Source organism: Halichoerus grypus, chromosome 1 (genome assembly GCF_964656455.1).
Source record: "Halichoerus grypus chromosome 1, mHalGry1.hap1.1, whole genome shotgun sequence".
Classification (NCBI taxonomy): domain Eukaryota; kingdom Metazoa; phylum Chordata; class Mammalia; order Carnivora; family Phocidae; genus Halichoerus; species Halichoerus grypus.
Window position 1 is genome coordinate 188,398,181 of NC_135712.1, and position 26,966 is coordinate 188,425,146.

The 26,966-nt window shown below is 37.6% G+C and overlaps 1 protein-coding gene and 1 pseudogene across 5 annotated transcripts in view; both read left to right on the forward strand.

The window, feature by feature from the left end:
* The window catches only part of LOC118553122 (bis(5'-adenosyl)-triphosphatase), a 1,451,800-nt gene that overhangs the window by 132,343 nt on the left and 1,292,491 nt on the right, over nt 1–26,966 (forward strand). The window lies entirely within an intron of this gene.
* Nucleotides 11,987–14,996, forward strand: LOC118553121 (FAST kinase domain-containing protein 2, mitochondrial pseudogene; annotated as a pseudogene).

Genomic DNA, 26,966 nt, shown 5'->3' on the forward strand with positions numbered 1-26,966 from the left:
AATGTGCCAGATAGAGTGTCAAGCACGTTCCCTGCATTATCTCAATAAACCCGCACAGTGTCCCATCATCTTATTTACTTTACGTCATAGGTGAGCGAGGCCTGCATGTTTCAGGATTAGTAACTTGCCCAGAGTCACACAGCTGCTAAGGGTGGAGCTGACATTTGTCTCAGCTCTGTGTGCCTCTGGAGCCCTGGGCTTTATGAGAAATGTTTTCACCAAACTACTTAGTTGTTGGGAGCTCCAAATTAATCAGAACCCAAGTATTTTCATTGTTTGGGATTTGTTCGGCTAGTAAGCTGGAAGAAAATTTTAATGGAATTGTGGGTCATCATATTTCTCGATCATTTATTATTATTCTTTTTATACCACTGCTTTTTATTGTTAATCCTTTCTCACTAAAATATCAACATCAACAAAAAAAAAAATGATCGAAGCAAAATCTTGCTTTGAGCCTAATTTCTGAGCATAAATCTCATCTTCTTGAACAAAAAATTAAAATAATTTCATTATAAGGGGACAGCTACTTCTCTAAGTCATCTTTCGGCCCATTTTTCAGTGGGTGCTTCCTGTGCTTGTTAACAGCACAAATCATTGCTAAATAACTTGACCATAAAGGCAATTGATTTCTTGGAAATTCTAATAGGAAAGTTTTCAACAAAATAATTTCTTTTTGACAAGCAGCATAGTTTTTAAAAGGGAACATGTGCATTTGAGAGCTCTGGGACTTGTTATTTTTCTCAAAATGCATTTTAACAATAACTTTACAAGTTAATAACATATTAAAATAACATATATTAGAAGAAGCTGATAAAGAGAGAAGAGGGTGCAGCCTTAATTGGGCTTGATGTAGTAGGTTCTTAGGATGAGGTGGGCATTTGATATTTGTACCTGCTCAGTATTTGTACCCTCCTGCTCTGGACCTGTGGGTTTTCCCTTGGGGAACAAACTTTCACACCGTATGCGGTATTACTGAGCTGTTACTCAAACACCTTGCTCTCCCGTAGCCAAGAGGTGGTCATGTGACCACGGTAGGTCTCTCTGGCTCACTCTCCAGGGATCCAGGGATTCTGAATCTTGCGTACTTTGACCCCAGGTGGAAAATCGTTGCTGCTGATTCTTCCTGACGGTGGTGTCTAGAAGGACTGACTGCCTGTTATTCCTGGTGACCTGGTGGTTCCTGTGGCTTCTAACGTTGTTCTAGTTTTACTTCGGTTTTTTCTTTCTTTGTTTCTTTTTTTAGAGAGGGAGAGGAAGAGAGAATTTCAAGCAGACTCCACACTTAGCACAGAGCCTGATGCAGGGCTCCATCTCATAACCCTGAGATCATGACCTGAGCTGAAATCAAGAGTCAGACACTCAACTGACTGAGCCACCCAAGCGCCCCTAACTTTACTTTGAATTCTAGGAGCTTTTCTGTCTTGCTTAAGGTCATAATAAGTGGCAAAGTCAGGATTTGAACCCAAGTGTGATTTGAGAGCCCAAACTCCTACCCACTACACTAATTGAAATACAGCGAGGACATACTGAAAGCATACATTCATATTAGGTCCATTTTTGACTTCATAAGATATTTTTCAATCTCAAGAGGGGACCATTTCTCCTCCACATGTTCCACAATGCAAAACAAGCTGCAAAAGGTAAATGCTTTTCTCTTGCCTCCGTGTGGTAAATTAGAATAATTATTGTTAGTTAAAACGGGACATGAATGAAATGTCTTTATCAAATACCAAGTTAAATGGAGTTTCTGTTTTTAAACCACAGAAGATAATGCTGTCTTGACAGATTGTGAGTGACAGAAAGAGAAGTGTTTTCAGCGGGATCCAAATGGAGACGTTGCCGGAGAAAGCATAAGTAGCAAAATCAGAAAGCTCCGGGGGTTTGGTATGGAGTGGTGTTATCAGTGCCTCTTTCTTCTTTTGGTTCCTGACAATAAGATAATTTGGTACTTTCACATTTTTCCTGTTGATTTAAAAATGAGTGACAAAAAATTAAAAGAAAAAAGGGAAAAGAAAGGAATACCATAGACAAACCATTGTTGCTGGTGATAGATATCAATAGTAATGGGCTTCACACCTTACTTTTGTTTATCATTAAATGGTTCTTTGATGTAATTCTAAATATGTCATCTACTTCCTTGTTATTATCATTGGTGCCTATATCCATCCATTCATATTCCCCTCCTCTTTAATCTCTGTGTACACACACACACACACACACGCACACACACACACACTCACTCTTTCAGCCACACATACGTATATACTCTTTCTCCTGAATGCAACTGCACAGTAAAATGTACCTGTCCATTGAGAGGCCAATGCCATCTGGAATTTTACCCATTGGCTATGTGGTGAATTTGGATAAACGTCTCTAAAGCAGAACTCTCTCTCTTTTCATGTGATAGAAGTCCCTGACAGATTGGGAATCTCCTCAATTCCTCTATCATTCCAAGCCTTTCAGATGAAGGTGGAATCCTTGGGGAAAATCTATCTGAGAGGGGCAGTACTTCTTGCACATTCAACTGAAATATGGTAAAAGTGAACAACAAAAGTGGCTTTGATAACAGTCCTTGGCCGCAAACATGAGTTCCTGGAATTTTCAAAGGGTCTTAAGAGTTACCTGTCCAAGTGATTCTCAGACTTTGAGACTAGTAGAAACTTACGCCCTAAAATTAAGGACTGACTTTGCTTTGTCAACTTCTAGTTTTGCCCCCTAAAAAAGTATCTGAATGAGAAAACTATCATTCAGTATTCTTTCAGAAAAAAATAGGCCATTTGGATACTAAAAGAGTGGAAGGCATAATCTTACAATTTAAATTATCAAGTATGTTTAGCTTTATAAAAACCTCACAGTTTTGTCTTTGTTTTTGTCATTTTGTTACCAATGAATGAAAACTTCATCATGGGTTGGTGTCAGCCTTTTAACTGGTTTTTAGGAACCACTGATTTAGTCCAGCCTTTGTCCGTACTTGTTTCTCTAAAGATTTCTTTTTTTTTTTTTTTTAAAAGATTTTATTTATTTATTTTGAGAGAGAGAGAATGATCGGGGGGCGGGGGGGGGGAGGCAGAGGCAGAGGGAGAGAGAGAATCCCAAACAGACTCCACACCAAGTGCAGGAGCCCGATGTGGGGCTTAATCTCACAACCCCAAGATCATGACCTGAGCCAAAATCAAGAGTTGGATGCTTAGCTGACTGAGCCACCCAGGCGCCCCTCTGAAGATTTCTGCCAAAGGAATATTCCATTTATACTTGAATACTTACAGTGAAGTGGAACTTATTATTTATAATAATAATCCCCTCTGTCTTTGGGCAGCACTGTTGAAAGTTCTTATGTCAAATTGAAATCTCTGTACTTGTAGCTTCTTTTACTCATTGGTTATGTGGGGATGATTTGGAGCCTGAGTAGAAAAAGATGGAGCCTCTTTATGCACAATGGATCTTTCAGTTGACAACTGTTGTCATAGTGCCCCTTCTTGTCTCTCCTTACCCCAGAACTACAGTCTCCACCCCTGTAACTATTCTTTCTGTTTTTTCTGATTATGTGCTTAAGTTCAAAAAAATTATTTTATTAAAATTTCTTTTATTTGAGTGTAGTTGACATACAATGTTACTGTAGTTTCGAGTGTACAACATAGTGATTCAACATCTCTATGTTATGCTACGCTCACCACAAGTGTAGCTACCATCTCTTACTATACACTATTACAATATCATTGACTATTTCCCTTATGCTCTACTCTTTATTCCTGTGACTTCTTCATTCCATAACTGGAAGCCTGTATGTCCCACTCCCCTTCATCCATTTTGCCCATTGCCCCCACTCCTCCCCTCTAGCAACCATCACTTTGTTCTCTTCATTTATGGGTCTGATTCTGCTTTCTGTTTGTTTATTCATTTATTTTGTTTTTTAGATTCTACATATGAGTGAAATCATATGGTATTCATCTTTCTCAGCTTGACTTATTTCACTAACATAATACCCTCTTGGTCCATCTGTGTTGTTGCAAATGGTAAGATTTCATCCTTTCTTATGGCTGCATAATGTTCTATTATATATGTAGGGGTGCATATATCTTTTCAAATTAGTGTTTTTGTTTTCTTTGAGTAAATATACAGTAGTGAAATTATTGGATCATGTGGTATTTCTATTTTTAAGTCTTTGAGAAACCTCCACACTGTTTTCCACAGCAGCTATACCAGTTTGCATTCCCACCAGCAGTACATGGGAGTTCCTGTTTCCCTACAGCCTCACCAACACTGGTTATTCCTTGTGTTTTTTATTTTAGCCATTCTGACTGATATGAGGTGATATCTCATTGTGGTTTTGATTTGCATTTCCCTGATGGTTAGTGATGTTGACCATTCTTTATGTGTCTGTTGGCCATTTGTGTGTCTTCTTTGAAAAAATGTCCATTCAGGTCCTCTGCCCATTTTTTAATCAGATTATTTTTTTAGTGTTGACAATTTTTTAAAAATTATGAAAAATTTTTTTATTGTGGTAACATCTATGTAACATAACCTTTACCATTTTAACCATTTCTATAGTTCTGTGGCATTAAGTACATTCATATTGCTGTGCAACCCTTACCACTTTCCATCTCCAGAACTTCTTTATCTTCTTAATTGAAACTCTGTATCAATTCAACAATAAATCCCCATTACACCCTTCCTGCAGCCCATCGCAACCACCATTCTACTTTCTGCCACTAGTGTAGGAACTTCATATGTGTAGAATCATAAAATATTTGTCCTTTTGTGACTGGCTTATTTCACTCAATATAACGTCTTCAAGGTTCAACCAGGTTGTAGTATATATCAAAATTTCCTTCCTTTTTAAGGTTCAGTATATTCCATTGTATGTATATACCAGATTTTGTTTACCTGTTGATCAATAGATGAATAAATGTTGAGTTGCCTGATTATGTACTCTAAAATATGCATACTCCTATCTATCAAAACCCATTTCTCATTGCTGAGCTTAGAACTACATAAACTGTTTCAGGAGTGGTTTGCTGGCTCCAGGTAGCAAATAGAGTCATTCTACAAGCATGTGTAAATTGCATATTATGTATAGATCCATTAGGCACTGTGAGCCTTGCTGAAATGAGTCAGCTCTGCATCTAGTCCTTGGTTTAATCCTTAAGTGTAGTGGATGGATACACATATTTCTTTTCTTTTAATAGACTTTATTTTTTTTAACTTTATGAATCATGGTACTGATTGTTTCTTTGTAGTGGCTGTTAGAAAGCCCAAGTTAAATTTAGGAAGTATATAGGACTTCAAAGCATGACTGTGAAAACTCACTTTATTTATTTATTTATTTATTTATTTATTTATAAAGTAGGCTCCACACCCAGTGTGGGACTTGAACTTACAACCTTGAGATCAAGAGTCACTCGTTCTACTAACTGAGCCAGCCCGGCACCAAGGATAGACACACTTCTAAACTGCCTTGTGGACAGTGTCATTAGAGGATCAAAGAGGACTTGATGCTAGAATTGAGAGGAAGCATTTCATGCTTCCAGCTGAGAGGATCAGGCAGCTCTCTCTCGGGGAAGTTCGGCTTCTGGGGCTCAGAAAAAGTGTAGCTCTGTGGACATGTAGAAACGCAGAAAAGGTATTCCTGGTGGAGGAAGTAGCATGAGCCAAAGAGCACAGTATGAAAGTGCAGGACATGTTCCACACTGTTGCCTTATTTATTGGCTTTCAGCTGCCCCATAGGATGTTTGCACAGTGGTGCCCTGGTGCTAATCTATGGGACCTCTGTTGTTTTCCTCTGTCTGTGGCATAGTGAATTATCTTCTATTCTGAGATTTTGTGCTTCCTCTCATTTGGGGGAATTAAAATGAACATTAAAATGAATTAAAATTAAAATGATGAGGATTATGAATGATAGTTTTATTTTGTTTTCATGTTCTGATTGGTCAAGTAAAAACCTGGTGACTCAGACTGCTGTCTGTGTTTTTAAGGTAATTCTTCTGGAGTGGTGAAGGCAAAAAGGCTACATATAGTGAATGTAGCAAATATCTATTAAAGAATGAAAGAAGGGGAGTTGTAAAAACAACAGTAACAACAACAAATATTCATGAAGTGGCAGTACCCTGATAAGCCTTTTATAGTTGTTGGCTCATTTTATGCTCACAACCACCTAAATGAGGTATAAACAAAAATACTATTCTTATTTTAGATGTGAGAACTGAGCCTCAAAAGGTAAAGTCACCTCCAAAGGTCACATGGCTCATAAATCATTGAGCTAGAGAATGGATCCAATAGTCTGACCCAAGAACCTTTCACACTATGCTGTCTACCGCCCCTTTGGAAGTCTTCTATCAGCCTTCCAAGGATTGAATGAAAGTTTTTTGTTTTGTTTGGCTCAGGAATTGTTTTAGAACCACAGGTTCAGTAAATATTCCCAATAGAAAATAATGACATAATAGTAAACTAGGGGTATATACACTGATGCCAATTATATTGTACATGGGATTCCTTCTCCTTTCCCATCCCAGGCTTCTGTTTCTTCTTCTTTTGCTGACATTCCCTAGTGTCCATGACTCTCAGCCATCCCCCAATTGTAGTACATTTTAGCCCTTTCTAGCCCAGCCATACTTAGAGTTTCTTTGATGTCTTTTTGGCAGGTGTAAGAGGATAAGTCTCCCTTTTGCTATAGAATACGTTAATTGTATTTCATAGTTCTTTCCCAGCCTTTTAGGTGGCTAACAATTTGTGTTAGAGGAGTAGAGAGGAATTTTGAAACCAGGGTTTTTATTATGATTTTGGCATTGGTGAATATCTTATATTCCCTTGCAGGGTGTCTTTAATGGCTCCCATGGATCACAGTTTCCAATAGATTTTTCTCCCAAATTTTGTTGTCTGGCATTATTAAGTTTTTAAGAAGTATGTCTCTACACTTTCAAAATCTCATAAAGACTTTCTGTCATCATAGGAAGCAAGGGACCCAGCTTTGATTTGCAAAATTGGCTCTACAAGGTAGCATGTCGTTATTCTATTTAGAGGACTTGAAAGCAAATTCAACAATTCAATTATATTTAATTTGTAATTAACTCCCTCCCAAGCAGGTAATGGTGCATAACTTGGACACTACTGCTTTGGATGGGCAAAGAGTAGAACAAAATGGCTTCTTTTAGAGAAAGCTTATCTTAGATAGGATCCCTATGACTATAGTAGTACTTCTTGTTCTGACTTCTGGCTCCAAAACAAAACCCTTCTCTGGGAACTGCCTCCTGATTCAAGCAACTGAGACTTTGATATTTGACCCCATTACTGGGATAGAGATGACTGGTTTAAGGGTAGGCATATGACTATGTTTTGCCAGTCAGTTGATTTCTCTTAAGAATTTGGAATTTTGAACTGAGAGAAAAAATTAGTACTGATGGTATTATAGTCCCTTATGGCAGTGCTCTAGAGAGAGGTCTTGAAGCTGCTGCCTCCCAGTCTTCTGGAGATACTTTGATTCCTGTTTTTCATAAAGCTTGGTTATTCAATTCTTCCTTTAATTTTGTGAAGTACTACGGTATCCTTCCTCTTACCTTTGAGCAGACTTGCTAGACTTAGTCTGTATTTCTTGCCACCAAACTTACCCAATAGAGAAATCAAATAAACTTAATTCTTTTTTTTAAAAGATTTTATTTATTTATTTGAGAGAGAGAGAGATAGAGAGAGAGAGCAGGAGCAGTGGGGAGAGGGAGAAGCAGGCTCCCCGCTGAGCAGGGAGGCCAACATGGGGCTCACTCCAAGGACCCTGGGATCATGATCTGAGCCAAAGGCAGACGCTTAACCGACTGAGCCACCCCAAATAAACTTATTCTTTATCAAATCTGTAAAGCAAGTGATAAGGGTTGCATCCACTTGGTGGTAATTATGATCATATTTAATTGTGTGTGTGCCAGTATGTATATGTGTGTGTGTGTTTGATTGAATGATTTAGTATTTTACCAGATGGTATAGAGCATTATTATTTTCATCATCATTGTCATCATAAGCATCATTGTAATCATAGTAGCTCTTGTTTATAGAGAACTTTCTATGATCTGACCACTGTATTAAACACTTTGCATACAAAATAACATTTATTATATAATTACAAAATACAATCAAATGGATATTTTCATTATCACCATTTTATAGGTTGGAAAGGTGAGGCTGAGAACGTTGCTTAAAGTCATGTATCTGGAAAGTGACATAGCAACAATCTGAATCCAGGTTGTCACACTCCAAAGAAAGATGATACTCTTAAGCTCTGCATTGTAATATAGAGACATAGTTCTGCTCCAAAGATATTATATTCCGGGTTGATTGTTTTCTTTATTTTGAATGTGGAAATGAGATGGGGATAACATTGTACTTTTGGGAAATTTAATACTCTATTTTTGTTGGCTTAATTTTATTATCCTTTGTTTTATGTAGGTTATATTGTTTGACGAGGGCAAAGGTCAGGCAGGTGGGGCACAAAATAGATAAATTGTCCCAAGAAAGCCTCTTTGGGAAGATGACGTTGAAACTGAGACAGAATGATAAAGTAAGACAGCTATACAAAGATCAGGGACAGGGTGTTCCAGGGAAAGGGAAAAGCAAATGTGAAGATACTGATTTGGGAATGAACTTGGTGAGGTTAGAGGGACAGAAAATAGACCCAGGAAGAGTGAGCAAGGGAGTGAATGGTAAGACAAGACAGAGCAAAAGGCTGGGACTGGATCAGTCTAGGCCATAGCAGGGAATATGCATTTTATTATAAGGACAGTGGGTTACGCAGAGCTGCATTGACTACCAGATTTATTTCTTAAACCAGAAAATGTTTTAAATTTATAATTCCATATTTATAATGTTGGCCACAACATTATGATTATTCCTTGTCTGTACTTTAGTATTTTTCACCATTTGTGAAGAAACATTAAAACAAGTTAAATGGTAGTGTGCCGAGTTTTTTTTTCCTTCTTTTAAAGATGGTTGTTTAACTAAGACTAAACAATGGGAACCCCTTGTGAACATGCTCAGTATCATTGTGGAGAACCAAGAGAGCCTCTAACTGTAACAATGTTCATGGTTGTGATTTTTTTTTTAGTTTATGTTTTTTTTAAATAAAATTCCAAATGTTTATAAAAAAAAATAAGCACAGCGGGTTAGCCATTTACAAATTTAGGGGAGAAGAATAATATGATTTGCTTTACATTATAAAGGATTAATTTTTGCTCTGGTAATGGTAGAGTAGCCAACAACCCTCCACAGAACAACTAGAAAAATTATACAAAATAAGGAGAAAATATTTATTTAAAGGCATTGAAGAGCTACCAAGGCTCTTGGGACTTGAGGGTCTAGAATCCTGGAGAGAGGAAGTGTGCTGAAGGGACCTCAGTATTTTCACTGTTTTTTTCTATGAAGCATTTGTGGATTTGTAAATGATAAAGCTCTGAGAAGCTAAAAAGCCCAATAGAAAACAGCAGCTAAGAGGTTAGGAAAATTGAGCAAAGATTTTGACAGTCCTAATGATGCAAAAATCCTAAAACAAAATAATAAAAGACCAACCAATATATACAAAAGAGAATATATCATGAGCAAGTTGTATTTATTATAGGAATGAGAGGTTGGATAACATTAAAAAAATCAAAAATATAATAAAAATCATATAATCATCTTAATAGATACAGAAATGCATTTGATAAAATTTATATTTAGTCCTGATGAAAATGTTTGGCAAACTAGGAATATAACTAAACATCTTTAATAGAGAATATCTGAAAATAAGATGAACCCAAAGAAATGCACACCAAGACACATTATAATTAAAATGTGTGTAAAGACAGGGAGAATCTTAAAAATAGCAAAAAAAAAAACCAACCCGTTAACATTCGAGGTAACCCCTATATGACTATGAATAGATTTATCAGCAGAAACATTGCAGGCCAGAAGAGAATGGCACAATACACTCAAAGTGCTGAAAGAAAAAAATTTCCAACCAAGAATACTCTATTCAGCAAAGTTATCATTTACAATTGGAGGAGATATAGAGAGCTTCCCAGATAAGTTAAAGGAGTTCATTACCACTAAACTGGCCTTACAAGAAATGTTAAAGGGAATTCTTTAGACTGCAGAGAAAGGGCACTAATTAGAATAAGAAAACATAAGAAAGTATAAATCTCACTGGGAAAGGTAAATATAGAGTAAAGTTAGTGGATTAATCACTTACAAAGTGTATATAGCTAAAAAACAGAGGTGGGAAAATAACTGTAACTACAATAATTAATTAAGGAATACACAAGATACAAGAATGTAAAGTGTGACTTCAAAAGCACAGGATGTGGTGGATAAATAAGTCAAAATGTAGAGCTTTAGAATGTGTTCAAACTTAAGTTGTTATCAATTTAACATAGATTGTTAAAATTTGTTTTTTGTAACCACAAAGCAAAAACCTATAGTAGATACATAAAAGATGATGAGAAAGAAATCTAAGCATACCACTAAAGAAAGTAATCAAACCACAAAGGAAGATGGGCCACCTGGGTGGCTCAGTCAGTTAAGTGTCTGCCTTCGGCTCCGGTCATGATCCCAAGGTCCTGGGATCAAACCCCGCACTGGGCATCCTGCTCAGTGAGAAGTCTGCTTCTCCCTCTCTTTCTGCCCTTCCACCCCTGCTTGTGTGCACTCTCTCTCAGATAAATAAATAAAAATCTTAAAAAAAAAACACGCAAAGGGAGAAAGCAAGAGAAGAAGAAAGGTACAGAGGAAGTACAAAACAGCCAGAAAACAACAAACAAAGTGGCAATAAGTATGTGCCTGTCAATATTTACTTTAAATGTACATGGACTAAATTCTCCAATCCAGAGACACAGAATGGCTGAATAGATAAAACAACAACAACAACAACAAAACCAACAAGACCTATCTATATGTTTCCTATAAGAAACTCACTTGAAAGGTAAGGACATACACAGTTGAAAGCAAAAAGATGGAAAAAGATATTCCATGCAAATGGAAACCAAAAGAAAGCTGAGGTAGCTATTATTTCAGACAAATAGACTTGAAAATAAAGACTGTAAAAGAGACAAAATAATAAAGAGGTCAATCCAACAAAAGTATATAATATTTGTAAATATTTATGCACTCGACATAGGAGCACCTTAATATATAAAGCCAATATTAATAGTCCTAAAGGGAGAAACAGACAGCAATAGAATAATAGAAGAAGACTTCAACATCCCCCTTACATCAATGGATAGATTATCCAGACTGAAAACTAATACAGAAACACTGGCTTTGAACGACAGATTAGACCAGATGGAATTAATAGATATATACTGAACATCCCATCCCCAAACAGTAGAATATACATTCTTTTCAAATGCACATGAAACATTCTTCAGGATAGATTACATGTTAGGTCACAAAACAAGTTTCAATAAATTTAGGAAGATTGAAATCATATCCAGCATCTTTTGTGTATGGTGACAGGTATTGACCAGATTTTTGTAGTGATCATTTCACAATATATACAAATATTGAATCATTAGGATATACACCTAAAACTAGTATAATGTTGTATGCCAGTTATACCTCAATAAAATAGATCTGTAAAGAAAATCCACAGCAAACATCATGCTTAAGTGAAATATTGAGAGCCTTATCCTGAAATTAAGGATGAGAAATGGGTGACAGTTATCACCCCTTCTTTTCAGCATTATACTGGAGGTCCTAGTGAATTCAGTGAGGTTAGGAAAAAAAAAAAAGATATAAGGATTGGAGACAAAGCAATAAAATTATATTATCTGCAAAGATATAATTATGTAAATTTAACAATTGAATTTAGCAAGTTTGCTGGATACAAAGTCAATATAAAAATATATTTTGTAGGGGCGCCTGGGTGGCTCAGTCGTTAAGCGTCTGCCTTCGGCTCAGGTCACGATCTCTGGGTCCTGGGATCGAGCCCCGTGTCGGGCTCCCTGCTCTGCCGGAAGCCTGCTTCTCCCTCTCCCACTCCCCCTGCTTGTGTTCCCTCTCTCGCTGTCTCTCTCTCTGTCAAATAAATAAAAAAATTTAAAAAAAATTATAAAAAAAAATAGATTTTGTATGTATTAGCAACAAAGAATTACAAAATGAAATTTTAAAAAGATAGCATTTAATGGGGTTCCTGGCTGGCTCAGTCAGTGGAGTTTGTGACTTTTGATCTTGAGGTTGTGGGTTCAAGTCCCATGTTGGGTGTAGAGATTACTTAAAAATAAAATATTTGCGGGAAAGCTGTCATGGCTGCGCCTGTGTAGAACCACGGGGCTCTGACCTCAGCGGTTCTACTGGTCCAGTCCCTATGCTTAAAGTCCGGGTTCGGCCGTTGCTAAATCTTCATGTTAAAAAGTATCCGTCAAAGTTAAAGTTTTTTCATTGAAGACCTCTCCAAAGCAATGGAAACCAACGGCATGTCTTCTCTTTAAACAACGGCTTGTCTTCTCTTTCACTCCCTGAAGTGGCATTGTATTATATAGACTACTTTAAAGCGATTTGAAAGTGTTTGAGTGGATAGCACAATGAATAGCAGAGCGAGTTCCTTTTTATGGAACCTCAGACAATTCAGTACTTTAGTTCCAACAAGCAGAACTATGAGGCTGTATCCTTTGGGATTTTCCAGACTGAAAATTGTTTATTCAAACTGGAACCCAAGAAACCCTCTCTTCAGTGACTTTGGTAATGGAGTGCAGTCATCGATTAGATATCTATTTCAGGATGTCTTAATTTTTAAATCAGGAGATAATTTTCAAACAAAGGGCATAGGCACTGGAACAGTCCTTACAGTTGACAGACTGCTTTGTCCTAGAAGACTGTCCTTTGATTCAAAACACTCTCTTGACCCTGATGATGGATTGAAGAAGATAACATTTCATCATAAGGCCTCCAATGAAGATGTGCTCATCAAGGAAACAAAACCAACCCCTGTCAACTATAAAAAACTGTCTCAGGAGTGCAGTTCTCTGAGTGATGTGTTAGATACGTTTTCAGAAGGACCTATATTTCCCAGTAGTAACTATTTTTCAGCAATGTGGATAATTGCCAAAAGGATGTCTGGTGACCAGAAGTGTGTTGAAAAACAACTGATGTTTAACCACCCTGCATTTAACCAGCTGTGTGAACAAGTGATGAGAGAATCCAAGATCATGCACTGTGACCACCTGCTGTTCAGTCCTCATGCTATGGTGAAGCTTGGAATTCCTCAGAACAGTCTGCTGGTACAGACTTTGCTGAGGGTGGTCCAAGAACATATCAATGAGTGTGATGAGAAATGTCTTTCAGTTTTGTCAACTATTTTAGAGGCAATGGAGCCATGCAAGAATGTGGACGTTCTTCGAGCAGGATTGTGGATACTAGTTGATCAGCAAGTCTGGAAAATAGAGTGTGTCTTTACATTACAAGCTGTGATAAGATGTGTTGGAAAAGATGCACCGATTGCTCTTAAAAGGAAACTGGAGATGAAAGCCTTGAGAGAATTAGACAGATTTTCTGATTTGTTGCCATGAATCACCGCTCTATTATACTTCTGGATGAATGCAGTAAGATGGTCATAGGTAATATCCATGGGTGTCCTTTTAAAGTACTGATCAGCATATTGCAGTCTTGCAGAGACCTCCAGTACCATAATTTAGATCTTTTTAAGGGAATAGCAGATTATGTGGCTGCAACTATTGACATCTGGAAGGTAAAGCAAGTTCTCTTTCTCCTCATTTTATTTGAAAACCTTGGCTTTTGACATACTGATTTGATGGACTTGTTCATGAAGAAAGTGAGCTGATCCTGCCTCTCTAAACATGAAAAGCATTATCTGTATTCTTCATGTGTATTCTTCTCTCAATCACTTCTACAAATGCCAGACCTCAGAGTTCCAAGAAGTTATGGCTGGCTACTTCTCTGACTGGTTATCTCCACCACATCTCTTCTGAAAATCTATTGAATGCTGTGTGTTCATTTTGCTTGATGAACCATTTTCCCATGGCCCTTATTAATCCACTTCTCCAAAAGGACGTCATCAATGAACTGCTGATGTCAGGTAATGAGAGGAATGCTCACAAGCTTTGTATTTTGGCTGCTTGCCTAAAACTGGGTATTTCTTGTCACCACACCGTAGATTTGGCCCCATCACCACTGCTGTCCACAGCATTGTATCCAAATGTGAAGGTGGCAGATGCGCTAAGTAGCCTTCTGGGAGGATACTTCTCAAAAAACAGACAGTTGACACACAATTACCATATTGATTTTGAAGTAAGAATGGATATTAACAGGAGTCAAGTGCTTCCATTTTCCGACATGGTAACTTCCGCTGCAGATACTCAAAGAGTAGCTGTACTGTGTGTTCCTAGATCTACTTACTGTTTGGATTTAGCCCACCCCAGGGGATTCCTTGCTATGAAAATGCGACATTTGAAAGTAATGGTTTTCACGTAATCTTGGTCCGTAATTGGGAGGTAGAAAGCCTGGAGATGCAGGATGTAGTCACACTTTTGAAGATCAAACTCTACTCAGCTGAAGCCTTTCTTACAGCTGATGTAAATCTGCAAAGCACGTGTTAAAGTCAAAGCAGCTTTTTCGTATTAGCAGACATAAGTTTGTAAAAGAACTTTAATAAAGACTACAATTCAGAAAAAAAAATAAAATATAAAATCTTTGAAAACATAAATAAAATAAAAAAGATGGCACTTAAAATGAATCCTACAACATATAAAAAAAAAAAGACTATAAACTACAACCAAATTGTATTCCCAAAGTGTATGAGGTGGAACAATTAGATACCTGTATCCCCAGATTACCCTATACTGTATACACAACTAACTTGAAATGCATCACAGATAAAAATGTAAGCACTGTAATTATAAAACGTCTAGATGAAAACATACAAGAAGGTTTTTATGACCTTAAGTTAGTCACAGATTTCTTAAATATAACGCCCAAACCAAGATCCCTAAAAGGAAAAAAAGAGATAAATTGGACATTATGAAATTTTGAAAAAGTGAAAATGTAAGCCACAGAATGGGATAAAATATTTGCCAATTATATCTGATCAAACATTTACATCCAGATATATAAAGAACTCTCAACAAGTAGACAAACCAAAGTATTTATATATATTAAGGGCAAATAAACCTGTAAAAATATGCTCATTATCTCTAGGGATGTGTAAATTGAAACCACAAGAAGATGTCAATTCACTAGAATGACTAAAATAAAAAAGATAATGAAAAGTGCTGGTGAAGATAGGGAGAAATTGGGAAAATTTATCCATTGCTGGTGGAAATGTAAATGGTACAGCCACTCTGGAAAACAGTAGCAGTTTTTGATAAAGTTCAATACATACTTATTTATGGAACCAAGCAATTTCATTTCTAGTTATTGAAGTAAAAACTTACGTGAAACAAAGTGTGTGTCTACACAAAGACTTGTGCATGAACATTCATAGCAATGTCATTCATAATGGCCCCAAGCTAGAAGCAATCCATGTATCTATCTAGTGGTTAGTAGATAAACAAAAACTGGTATACTTACATAAAGGAATGCTACCCAACAGTTTTATAAAGGAATAAACTACTGATATATGAGACAACTTGGATATACTTCAAAAATATTATCCTAAGTGAAAGAATATAGACACAAAAGATATAATTCCATTTTGATGAAATCTCTAGAAAAAGCATAACTATAAAGATGGCTATTTTTGCCTACTGTAAGAGTGGGAATTAACTGTAAATGAGCATGTGGTAACATTTTGGGTTGATAGAAGTGTTCAAATAGTAGATTGGGGTTATGTTTGCACAGCTGTATAATTTGCTAAATCGTGAAATTGTACACTTGAAATGGATAAATTTCATGGTATATAAATTTTACCTAAATAAACCATTTTTAAAGTTACCATTTAAAATAGCCTAAAATATTAAAAATAAGAATAAATCTAACAAAGGATGTATTAGATGTCTACAGAGAAATACTATTGGGAGAAATTAAAAATAATCTAAATAAATGGAATGACATAATATATTCATGGATTGGCTGGCTCAGTATCGTAAAGAGGTCAGATCTCTTCAAATTGATCTCAAAATTCAGTGAAGTCCCAGCCAAAATATCAGAGTGCCAATGGCCCAGAATATGTAAGATAAGTGAAGAAGAATTAGAACAAAGTTGGAGGACTTAAACAATGAGATATCAATATATATTGTAAAGCTACAATAATTAGGATAGTGCAGTATTACTCAAGAATAAACAAATAGATCAATGGAACAGAATAGAGAATACAGATATAGAGCCATTCATCTAGGGACACTTGATTTCTGAGAAAGGTGACACTGTGGAGCAGTGAGGAAAGGTTGCTATTTTCATTAAATGGTGCTGAGACAATTGGGCATTCATGTGAGAAAAACATTCCTCACATAATAAACAAAAATAAATTCTAGCTGGATTGTTGATCTGAATGTGAGAGGTAAAACAATAAGGCATCTGAAGGTAATACAGTAGAAGATCTTAGTGATTTGGGGATAGCCAAAGTTTGCTTACCAAGAAGAATTATTTGTAATATGCAAAAAATGGAAACTTCCCAAATATTCCTCAACTGATGAATGGATAAGTTAATGTAATATGTCCACACAGTGGAATATTATTCAGCAAGGAAAAGAAATGAAGTATTGATATGCACTATAACATGGATGAAGTTTGAAAACCTTATGCTAAATGAAAGAAACCAGTCACAAAAAACTATAGATTATATGATTCCATTTATATGAAATGTTCAGCAAAGGCAATTCAGTAGAGACAGACATGGATTAGTGCTTGCTTAGGGCTTGGTGAAGGTGAGAGTGTTGGGAGGAATGGGAAGTGGCAGCTAGAGGGCATGCAGTTTGTTTGGGGGTGATAAGAATATTATAAAATTAGACTATTGTGATTGTTGCACAATCCTGGGGACACACTAAAGAACTTTGAATTGTGCATTTTGAATGAATTGGATAGTTTGTGAATTATTATTTCAATAAAGCTTTTTTTAAAAAAGCAAAAAATGAAAAGATAAATATATTAGACTGCATTAAAATGAAAAGTTTTTATACCAAAGACACTATTAAAGGAGAGAAAAGGGGGCACCTGGGTGGCTCAGTCGTTAAGCATCTGCCTTCGGCTCAGGTCATGGTCCCAGGGTCCTGGGATCGAGCCCCACATTGGGCTCCCTGTTCTGCAGGAAGCCTGCTTCTCCCTCTTCCACTCCCCCTGCTTGTGTTCCCTCTCTTGCTGGGTCTCTCTCTGTCAAATAAATAAATAAAATCTTTAAGAAAAAAAAAAAAAAGGAGAGAAGAGGCAATCCACAAAATGGGAAATGATAATTGCAATATATATGTCTGTCAAAGGACTAGTTTCCATATGGATGTCTTTTATAAATCAATAAGAAAAAGAGATAACCTGATAGAAAAAATGGGCAATGGATTTGAACAAGTTCTTCACAAAAGAAGATATCCATAGGGCCAATCAGTATTTGAATTGCTTCTTATTATAATTAACCATCATGGAAATGCAAAATAAAGGGACTGTGAGATACCACTGCACACACATCAGAATGACTAAAATGAAGAAGACTGATAATACCAAGTGTTGACAAGGATATGAAGCAACTGGAATACTCATACATTGCTGTGTTGTTGAAAATTAATATAATCATTTTAGCAAATTGTTCGGCAATATCTGCTGAAGATGAACAATTAAATGCCCTATGATTTTGCAGTTCTACTAGACATATGCTCAAAACTATGAGAATGTTCATAGCTCCATTATTTTTGATAGCTCTCAAATGGAACTCAATCTGAATGGTCATCAACAGTAGAATGAATACATAAATGGTATCATCATACAATAAAATATTTATAAAGCAAAGAAAATGAATCAGTTATTTCAACTTGCAACAACAAGGGTGAGTCTCACTAACAGAAGAAGCCAGATATGAAAGTGTATGTACTGTATGGCACCGTTCACATAAAATCCCAAACCATGTAAAACTGATCCATATTTGTAGAGGTCAGGATAATGGTTAGCTTTGAGATGGAATAGCGGGGAGTTACTTGGGGGGTTATGAGGTGTGTTTCCAGGGTGTTGGTAATATTCTCTGTCTTGACTTGGGTGGTGGTCACATGAGTATGTGCAGTCTGTGGAAATCCATTATAATTTATGCACTTTTCTGCATGTATGTTACATTCCATTTAATAAGTTTTTTTTGAGAGTTGATTGGAGTGATGCAAAAATGAGGGCAGGATTTGGGAAATTCATATAATTATCCATGTGAAATGATGTGGGAATCGGTAGCGGTGGGAAGAGAAAGAAGTGGCGATTTGAGAGGCAGTTAGGAAGTAGTTTGGATGTAGCTTGGTGGTTGATTCAGTATAGTAGTGTTCTAGGTTGAATGGTGTCCCTGCCAAAGATATTTGAAATCCTAACCTTCCATTGCCTCAGAATGTGACTGTCTTGGAATCATGGCCATTGCAGATATAATTAGTTATGATGAGGTCATACTGGAATAGGATGGGCCCTTAACACAGTATGACTGGTGTCCTTCCAAGTAGAGAAGAGACAGAGAGATACACAAGGGAGAATATGGTAACAGAGGCATATAGTGATGCAGCTGCAGGCTCACAAGTGCCAAGGGTTGATGGCCACCACCAGAAGCTGGGAAGAGGCAAGGAAGGTTTCTACCCAGAGCCTCAGAGGGAGCATGGCCCCATGGACACCTTTGATTTAGGACTTCTTGCCTCCAGAACTGTGAGACAACACATTTCTTTCCTTTGAGCCACACTCAGTTTGTGGTATTTTGTTACAGTAGCCCTAGGAAACTCACACAGGGAGGATGGAAAGGCAACCTCTGGTGGATGGTGCACTGAATTGACCAAATTGAATTTTACATGGACCATCAAAGTAGAATTTGAACATTTAATTAGGGGGAGATGATGCTTTTAGCAGACAGTAGAACACAATACATCAAGAATTGAGCACCTCGAGAGAGCATTTTGTTCCTTATTCTGCATTCGGCCAGGAATTCACCTAAATCTCTTTGCCCAGTCAGGAATATATCTTCTTAAAGCATTTAGGAGAATGGCTCACAGCCTTCCTTAGAATTATTTGGAAGAATGGCAGCAGGAGGGGCAGTTTGGTATGGTTAGTTAACATGTCCCTGCTTGTTTTTTCTAACTTGTGGGGCACAGCTGGAAGTGGAGTCCTGGAGACACTGTCTCTATTTTATTATGCTTCCAGAAATCTGAATAAGGAAGCAGGGTTACTGCAAATTAGCTACATTTCCCTTTCTTTTTCTCAGTTTTGAGTTAGTGGGAGATTTGCTGGGACTTGTATTCTTTTCATCTTTTCAGGGGCAGTGGGAGATGGCTGTCTGTCAGAGGCTTCTCTCCAGGCTGTCATAAAATGAAGAGGCGGCAAAGTCATATGTTCGAAGTTTGGATTTCTGCCTCTTCCTCTTTATTTTTGCGGTGGCCCTTTGACAAGGCTGACCTTCTCCTTGTTCTCTGCAGATTTTATTCAGTGGCCGGCAAGTGAATTTGAACAAACTTTCTCATTGTTTTTCCTCCTGCTGTGACGGCCTGGGGTGGGAGTGGGGGCGTTTGCCCGTTGGTGGGAAATGCCCCACTCATCTATCACTTTCGAAGCTGTCGGGGTTCTTTGTTGGGTCCAGAAGAAAAATAATCAGGTCTAGTCAAGCACCTTAAATATTCAATATGATTAGAGGAAAAATGAATGGATTTTGGAAACTCCTATTGATACTAAATTCTACTCGCAGTTAGTCTTGGATGTAAATTTCAGAAAATTATATGTAAATGTACTCATTAGTGCATTGTAATATTGAACATCTATTTTGTCCCTGGGCAATTTTTTTTTCTTAGCACAAAAGCTATTACCACTGTTATTAAAAACAGTAATTGATTTTCCATTTTTTAAAAACTTGTTTTTTCCTTCCTGTTCCATTTCATCTCTGCATTTTTGCCGGTGCATTCCAATAATATTTTCCTAAGGCTTGTAAAAGAATTACATTATGCTCCAATAATTTTGAGGGCAAAGGGGAGGAAGGGCAATGTGGTGTTACTGGAGAAGCTATTTTAAACTGGAATGGGCCCAGAAAACAGACCCTGGAATGACAAATTGAATGGCTTCATGCTAAGGATTTGATTATATTGTGTGTGGTTTCATCTGAACATCATAGATCTTATTTTGTAATTAGATATTTTGATAAAGCCCTAACTGAATAGTGCTAGAGTCAAAATATGGTTTTATTAAAAGGCTCTGCAACTTACAAATCATCCATATAGATTAGCTGTAATATGAATGCTTTATGTGTTCTTGTAAATGTTGATTTGATTTCTATTCTACTCTAAATTCATTTAAAAAAATGAAATACTTTTAAAATTGTGATGATAATTTTAATTAAAAATTTTATTATTTTAAATGATTATTATTTTTACTGGTATCCAGGATATGTTCTATCCTTACAAATAAACTTTTCTGAGGGAAAGAAATAAAAGTACTGTATATATTTAAATTGGACTTTGTAGGGAGAATATGCAATTTTGTTTGGGTAAATACAGTATTATGTATCCTGAAGGGCAAGCAAATGAACTTCTTTTTTATCATTATGTGAATCCATTTTTAAAAAAATGTTTTCAGGGCTCAGATAAAGACACATTTTGAATAGATTCTATATGTGGGGTGTGTGTGTGTGTGTGTGTGTGTGTGTGTGTGTGTGTGTGTATGTAATAATGCAACTTTCATGCCATCAATTCAATTGGACAGACACTGGAGATTTAGAAACCATATATTTATAACAAAATGAGGAGAAGATTTTTCAGATTTTTTTTGTATTCCCCTATTTCCACTACCGTGAACCAGAAAGTGGCAGCCTTTGTGATTCAGGATGTCTATCAGACAAGTTCTGTGCTGGGTGTATTCCTCCTGCTAGTTTGTATTCCATCCTGTGGCAGTAAACAGACTGGAATCCAGATTTGTTTAAATCTGCTTATAAAAAGCCAGAAACACTATAGTGCTTTCAATGTGAGGTTGATTGTGTAGTTTGGATTTATGGCTTTGGCAAACACATCTGGCTATTTACACTATTATTTATTTAGTAAGGTCTCCCTTAAGTCCCTGAAGCAGTATATTAGTGAAGTTCAAGGTGAGAGAGCCTCATCAGTGTCAATTAAAATTTTGGCTCTACCACTTACCAGGTTTTGTGACTGCAAGCAACTTTTAAAACCTGTGTCCCTTAGTGTTCTCATATGTCAATAGGAGAAAATTATGGTATCTTATGGAGTGTGGGGTAAGATTTAGTGCATTTAAAGTTTTGAGGACAGTGGCTAACACACAGTGAAACTCCATATTAAAATTTAAAAAAAAACTGAATGTGGGGGGTGCCTGGGTGGCTCAGTTCGTCAAACGTCCAACTCCTGATTTCAGCTCAGGTCATGATCTCAGGGTTGTGAGATTAAGCCCCATGTCGGGCTCATGAGCTGGGCATGGAGTCTGCTTAGGATTCTCCTTCTCCCTTTCCCTCAGCCCCTCCCATCCCCCCTCTCTCCCTCTCTTAAAAAAAAATTGAGGGGCGCCTGGTTGGCTCAGTCGTTAAGCGTCTGCCTTCGGCTCAGGTCATGATCCCAGGGTCCTGGGATCGAGCCCCACATCGGGCTCCCTGCTCGGCAGGAAGCCTGCTTCTCCCTCTCCCACTCCCCCTGCTTGTGTTCCCTCTCTCGCTGTCTCTTTCTCTCTGTCAAATAAATAAATAAAATCTTTAAAAATAAATTAAATGTTGAATGTGAGTAGTTGTTTTTTCCTAACCCAGTCTGTGGTGATCATGTTGACTTTCATATATGGGCAAAAGAAAACGGAAGAAAATGTTTTAAAAATCATATACATACATTAATAGTATATTTAAAAAATACAGACTACTAAAAGCCCATTTTAAAGAAATCTGCAGATTACAAAACTTTTCCCAGCTACCATCGTACCACTTTGCACTGTTCACAAAGTATCTGGGTGTGAGTGAATTTTAAATGCTGTTGAGATTATATAAGAAGCTGTTGATAGTATGTTCAGCTTTCATGAACGTTATTTTTGGTTTAAAGTCAGGTATTCATAGAGTTAGCAACTCAGCTTAAGAGTTGTTTAATAAAAATATTACTGGAGAAAGTGAAATGGTAACATTTAAGCTATGATCAGCCTTCAAACTGACTAGAATGGTATTATTTCTAACTTGTGTGTGTGGGACGAGGTTGGAGGGGGAGGGGTGAGTATCCAGGAAGGGGGGGGTCACTTAATAGAAATACCATCAGCTTGCTGGACAATGTTCTCCACTCATTCCTCCTAGAAGTCATAGGGAGAATTGGGTACTTCCCCGTTTTTGTAGCAAAGAAAAAGGAAACTCAGTGTTTTGATGGAAAATGCACCACAAAATACAAACGACTAATACCCTGTCTATTGTTTATCCCACTGAGATTTTCTGCCTCTCTAGTTATAGCGAAGGGTGAATAAAAATTAATTAGAAGCTGGAATCTGATTTTAAGATGGGATGTCAGACACATATATCAAGTTGTTAGGTTAGCTGTAAAGCATAACCTGGGATTTATATATTTAGAAGTCATAATAAATCTGTCTGTCATGAAAATCAGATTACCCGGTGCTGCATGTTAATGGCTCATCATCCTGTGGAATTGTAGTCTCCCCAGCAACTGCCCGCTGGCTCTGCTTTTCTCTGACTTGCTGTCTCCCTTGACCAACTAGTCATTACACTCTCCCTACTTAACAAAGTGCCTGCTCTAATAAATGCTTCTAGGCTTCCATAACAAGATGTTTTCCCCTGGACTATAGCACAACCTCCTATGGCTTCCTTGACTCAGTAGTCTCAACAAGAATCAATCAGTCCATCAATCACTTGATTCACTAACCTAACAATTACTCCCAAGATACTTATTGAGTACCTGTTATGTGCCGGGCTGTTTGCAAGGTGCTGAGAAGCTAACAAAGACAGTGCTTGCCCTCCAGGAGGGAAGTGACGGAGGAGAGAGAGAATAAAACTCACAACACATTGTATAACATAATAGATGTGAGGGCATTGAGGATGGCTTCCCAGAGACCAGTACCTTTTGAGCTGAGGCTTCTGAGCTGAGTGGTGGGGGTTAGCCAGCTAATGGGAGGTGAGGACTGAGGACAGTCTTCTGGATAAAAGGAACAGCCCATGCAAAGCTGGGAGGTAAAAGAGTAAGGTCCACTGAAGAGTTGGGATGGTGACAGATGGTTAAAGTGATGAGGCTGGAGAGTTTCGCAAGAACGTGCAGGCTAGATTAAACACTTGGGATTAGTCTTAAGGGCAGTGGGGAGCCACTGAATGATTTAAGTGGGAGAGATAACTTCCCACTGTTGGCAAAAATTGACATATTAGTGCATTCTACCTGGGATAGCTGCTTACATTTTTTATCATGGGCTTGAAGGCTCTGTGCGAAGTGGCACCATATCCCCTTCCTGGTTTTAATCCTCACTCCTGTTGCTCACCTTTCCTGAGGTGAGGATGCATATAGGTACTATGTTCCTTGGATGTACAGGATAAATTGGTTTTGAAAGAATGAATGAAGAATGAAGAATTAAAAGAAGCATGCTGAATATTTGTAGGGATATTTGTCTTGATACTTTGTGCTTTGGTGTTAAGAAGAAAGTATTGATGTTGGAATCACATTATTCCAAGTTCAAGTCATGCCTCTAGCACTTACTCTCTGTGTGGCCTTGGATAAGTCACTTGACTTCTCTGAGCCCAGCGTTCTTCTTTTCCATAGGGTTGGATCTCATGGTGTTAAGGAGATGAGAAACAATATACGCAAGGTACCTATTGCTCTGCCAGAGACATATTAAGCACTAAATAATTGATACATCTTTTATGTATCATATTATCTTCTGTAGACTTCAGGTAAAAAAATGGGGTGAAAGTTTTGTTGACTCTCTGTTCTTAGAAACTTGGAAACTTAGGCATGTGTGGTTCATCCAACAAGAACGATTTTATTCCCAATAAGCTCCCAAGAAAGATGTCATGGGAGAACTTGCTTTTCTTTTTGCCTCTGGATCTGAAAAGTTTGGTCCATCCCAGGTTCTTTTTACCTGCCGTAACTTTGTCATTCATCCCTTGACCTAAGCCATTTTGAAAGCCTATTATATTTCCTACCAATTCCACCTCTTGGGGATGATGAATTCTGGAGCTTACTCTCTGTATGGGAAAGTGCTTTGTAAATTAAAAAGCATTTAAGAGCTCTCCATTCTGCTTCCGTTGTCCTTGGCATACCTCCATTGCAGCCAGTATTCAGTTGAGGTGGCAGATAATCTGTTCATCTGGTATAGAAAAGAGGCAGCGTTTAAATCTCAAATTTTCCACTTGTTAGCTGTATAACCTTAGGCAAGCTACGTAGTCTCTCTATGGCTCACTTTCCTTCTCGGTAAAATGAAGATATTAGTACTTCAATCATAGGGCATTTATGAGAGATTAAATGAAAAGTAACGTAAAGTGCTTGGCACAGTCCCTATCACATAGTAAGCAGACAGTAAATGGCAACATTATTAACTCATTGTATTATCGCTAACATATTTATAACCATTATTATTTTCATCAGAGTGTCTGTCTCTCTGTTAGACTCAAAATTTGACAATAGGAAAGCCACATCTTTACATTTCTGTATCCTTAGAGAGGCTTGACCCAGAGAAGGCAGTGAACAAATACTTATTAAAAGCATGAATGAGCAACAAAAAAGTACTATTTATTATTAAAACTTGTTAAATGTATATACAGTGCTTGGTACGCTGTAGGAAATTAATACACGCTTGTTCGGTACTCTACTCTTTGCTTACCCTTCCCCAGTTATACTGAAAAGTTTTCCTTGAGTTCTTTACTATGGGATTTACTATGAGGGTGAAAATGACCCTGTGTGTTCTACACACCTCTTTGGGTTTTCTGAAGAGTTCTGTCTTTTTTAGCTTGTTTCCATACAGTAGCTTCCCTAACTGTCCATCATTTCAGATTTGTTGGGTCTTAAGACTTTTAATGCTTTTGGTTACTAGAAAAGTATTTCTGAGTGAAATCTCCTATGGGAGTGGACACCATCAAGTAATATTTTCTGAGTTGGTGTGCGCATGTGTGTTTATTCTTCTTGTTAAAAACAAGCATCTCTTGTAATACTCCCCCCTCCCTGCAGAAGGAGAAGAGATCATAAAACCAAATGGACACTGAGGGTTCACTGCTACTGACCAGACAAGAGGCTCCTGCTGGAGCTCACACCAAGAACATCTGGATGATTTCAGACCACAAATGCAGGTTCCTGTGGTGCCTAACTTATTCTCTGAAAGGAGGTTGGCCAGGGCCTGAGATGTTTTTGGTAGAACATCAGGACCTGTTTTATCCTTCCTAGTCCTCAATACCATGCTTGCTGTTTTCTCAGTTTTTCTTACAAGTGAACTGCTTGTTTTTCCCCTCTTGGCTTGATGGCTTTTATCTGAGGTGAAACTTAGCCTGACTTTTCCATACGTCTGGCCTCCTTTCCACAGAACTTCTAGCTTGGTGCTTTTCACAGAGAGTCATCCATTCAAATGCCCTTGGAGTGCAACTGGGGAGATTCTGTTATTGAGCAAAGGAAGTAAGGTTAAGAAATCCCATACTTCTGTGTAGAATTACAGTTTCTTCATTTTTCTTGAAACCCCCAGTCCTCTTAACCCATCTTTAGTTTTCCCACTTGTGATAGAGACACACCAACATACAATATTTGTCTTCAATCTTTACTGTAAGAAAAATAGCACTACATTTAAGAAGGGAGATAGTTGACATTTGCGCTCCGTGGCAGGGAGGCTCTAGGGAGGCATGAGGAGGCAGAATGCAGAGTGGATTCCCTGCCCCCAACGAAAGCAGCATCAACTCAGCCCCAGCTGTTTGTTACCATGTAGGAGTCTGGTGCCTGTAGGGTCAGAGCTTTCAGCATTTTCTGTGAAAACTCTCAATTTGCAAAGGATTAAAAAGTGTTAAAACACTAAGTCCGCCATTACTGCTGGCCCAAATGAAACAGAGCAATGGGCCAGATTTTCCAGTGGGTCACCAGTATTCAGTTTCTGCTGTAATATAGTAGATGCACAATGAGTGTTCAGACATTAGTCCATACTGCTCCACTTCTGAAGGAAAACAAGATTACAGTCAGAGCAGTCTCGTTTCCAATATATATATATATATATATAATAATACAATAATACAATACAATACAATACGATACAATACAATACAATACAATACAATACAAATTTGGCCCCTTCAAAAAGAGAAGACTTTCCTGAGTTGATAGCAAACCAACAAAGGATTCTATACGACAAATGGATTAGTTGTTTTTCACTTAGTACTGAAAGCTTAGGGGGTTTTGTGTGTTTTTCCTCTTGTTTTCCATTTGGCATGCACTACTTATGCTTTAAAAAAATTAAACTGACATGCAGTGAAAAAAAGTTACTGGAGCCTGAAAGTTGGTTAATATCAATTACACTCTCGTGTCTAATAACCCATGCCTGGGAAACGCAACTTGTTTGTTATAAATACCCAATGCCAAATCAAGAATAAACAGCTACTTTGTTTTAGTCGGTATTTACAGCATCACTTTAACTACTTTGACCCTATTCAAGGAGGTAATGAAGAGCTGGGTGCCAGTGATGTTGATAAACTGTGGCAATTTCTGCATTGTGTCCTTATAGCTGCCTCTGCTTCAGCCTCCATTATTTAAATTGCTAGTCATTACAGTCATGCCATTAACTGGAAATGTAGCAAGATGACACATAGGAACAGGGCCAGCAGGACACTGTTAGCCCTTCTTATTGAGTGCCATATTCTGGGATGGGGAGCAATAGTCATAAAAAGGAGGCACACAGACCAACCCCCAAAAGCTTTTGAACAC